Source organism: Cebus imitator, unplaced genomic scaffold (assembly GCF_001604975.1).
Source record: "Cebus imitator isolate Cc_AM_T3 unplaced genomic scaffold, Cebus_imitator-1.0 Scaffold73, whole genome shotgun sequence".
In the NCBI taxonomy this organism is placed as follows: Eukaryota; Metazoa; Chordata; class Mammalia; order Primates; family Cebidae; genus Cebus; species Cebus imitator.
This window is the reverse complement of record NW_016107388.1, coordinates 5,433,314-5,435,469: the sequence shown is the minus strand read 5'-3', so window position 1 is coordinate 5,435,469 and position 2,156 is coordinate 5,433,314. Positions and strand designations below refer to the sequence as shown.

General features: G+C 49.4%; 1 pseudogene across 1 annotated transcript in view; it reads right to left on the bottom strand.

Annotated features, from left to right (window-relative positions):
• LOC108306719 overlaps positions 1–1,582 on the bottom strand; it is a 1,921-nt pseudogene extending 339 nt beyond the window's left edge. The window contains exon 1 of the transcript XR_005200863.1: positions 183–1,582. The product of XR_005200863.1 is annotated as an RNA-splicing ligase RtcB homolog (transcript). The remainder of the gene's footprint in view (positions 1–182) is intronic.
• Positions 1,583–2,156: the final 574 nt, after the last annotated feature.

Sequence of the window (2,156 nt, the reverse complement as noted above, 5' to 3'; positions counted from 1 at the left end):
TGCCTCAGCCTCCTGAGTAACTGGGATTACAGGCATGCGCCACCATGCCCAGCTGATTTTTTGTATTTTTAGTAGAGACGGGGTTTCACCATGTTGACCAGGATGGTCTCGATCCCATGACCTCGTGATCCACCCGCCTCGGCCTCCCAAAGTACTGGGATTACAGGCGTGAGCCACCGTGCCCGGCCATCTGTCACATTCTTATAGGACTCAGGAGCCTCTTCCATAACCAATTTGGGTGAAGCAACATTGATTGCAATTTCCATATCTGCCCATTTGTCTAAGACATCCTGGAAATCTAAATTACGTCCAGATTTTGCTCGGGACAATGCTCGGCTCACTCCATGGCAGGTTGTTCCAAAGGGCTCAGTCATGCCCTGTTCAGCGCCAGTAAGAACATAACTTCAGGTTCCCATGGTGCCACCCGTGAGCCCTGGTTGCCTGGTGAGTTGGTATCAACAGCAATGAGGGGATGGTGGGAGGGAACGCGCGGGCGGATCCCTTCCTGTGTACTAACAATGTCCATTCCTTTCCGTCCACCACGTGCTGCCCCACTTGGGCAATGTTGTGAGAAACTTCACAGATCACGTGGAGGCCCAAGTCCTCAGGGATTGTGTTGAAGACCTTGGTAAAAGACTGACGGGTTGAGAAGGTCATAGAAGGATGGCTGACCCAGGCACATTTCCCAGCTGCTGCCATTCCCTTCGGGTAGTCTTGACCCTCTGGGGAAGCCATTTGAGCACAAGCCAACTACTGATCATTGACTGTAATCTTGTCTCTCTTCATGGCCTTCCCCATAACTACCAGCGCATCTGTGGCTACTTGGGGGCCTAAGCCTCTGCTTCCACTGTGGATCATCATATACACCCGTCCTTTATGGCCGATGCCCATTTTCTTAGCAGTGTACTCATTGAAAATCTCATCTACAACCTGCATTTCTGCATAATGGTTGCCTGCTCCCAGGGTCCCCAACTGAGGAAGGCCTCTTTTCTTAGCCCTTGCAGAGACCTTATTGGGGTCAGCCCAGGCTTACCCTTCTCTTAAGGCATACCAGTCCACCCCATCTCCAAGGCCTCCTCCAAGTGTTTGGGATTCATTGGAATGACACCTTTTGATCCCACCCCAGAAGGAATGTGGTCAAACATAGCTTGGGCAAGTTGCTCCTTCACAGGCCGGACATCACTTTCATCTAAATTGGTTCTTAGCAAGCGGACACCACAGTTGATGTCATACCCAGCACCACCTGGGGATACCACTGCTTCAGGGTCATTCATATCAAAGGCTGCCATATTCCCAGTAGCAAACCCATATCCTGAATGGACATCAGCAAGCCCAATAGATTGATGAACAATTCCAGGCAGGGCTGCCACATTGCCAATCTGTTTCATGGCTGGCAGGAAGCACCACCACCACCACCTCGACAGGCATTCCTTAATTCCTCAAACATCAATTTCTCCAGAGCATCATTCATATAGAAAACGCCTTCAACCTGCATGTTGGGCACAGAGCCCTTCTTGATCCTCTAGCAGGTTTTATTGATTTTTTCCAAGAGCCACAGCTCATCACTATAGTTGCGACTCATGGCGGAGACAACGATAGCAAAACTCAGGCTCCACTTTGAAGAGACGTTGCTGCGTCGTCCGGCTTCCCAGAGCCCCGCCTTCCAAGCCTAAATCAATGTCACAAGTGGACAGTGGTGGATCTAATGCTGACCCATTAACTCTTTTCTTATCATACTTTTTTTTCTTTTTTGAGACAGAGTCTTGCTCTTTCGGCCATGGTGAAGTGCAGTGGCTGATCTTGGCTCACTGCAACCTCCACCTCCCGGGTTCAGGTGATTATCCCACCTCAGCTTCCCGAGTAGCTGGGATTACAGGTGTGTGCCACCACACCTGGCTAATTTTCGTATTATTAGTAGAGACAGGGTTTCACTGTGCTGGCCAGGTTAGTCTCAAACTTGTGACCTCAGGGTTTCACCATGCTGGCCAGGATAGTCTCGAACTTGTGATCCACCTACCTCGGCCTTCCGAAGTGCTGGGATTACAGGCGGGAGCCACTGCACCTGGCCAATTCATTCTTTTTTTTTTTTTTTTTTTTTTTGAGGGAGTTTTTCTTTTTTTTTTTTTTTTTTTTTTTTTTGAGACAGAGTTTCGCTC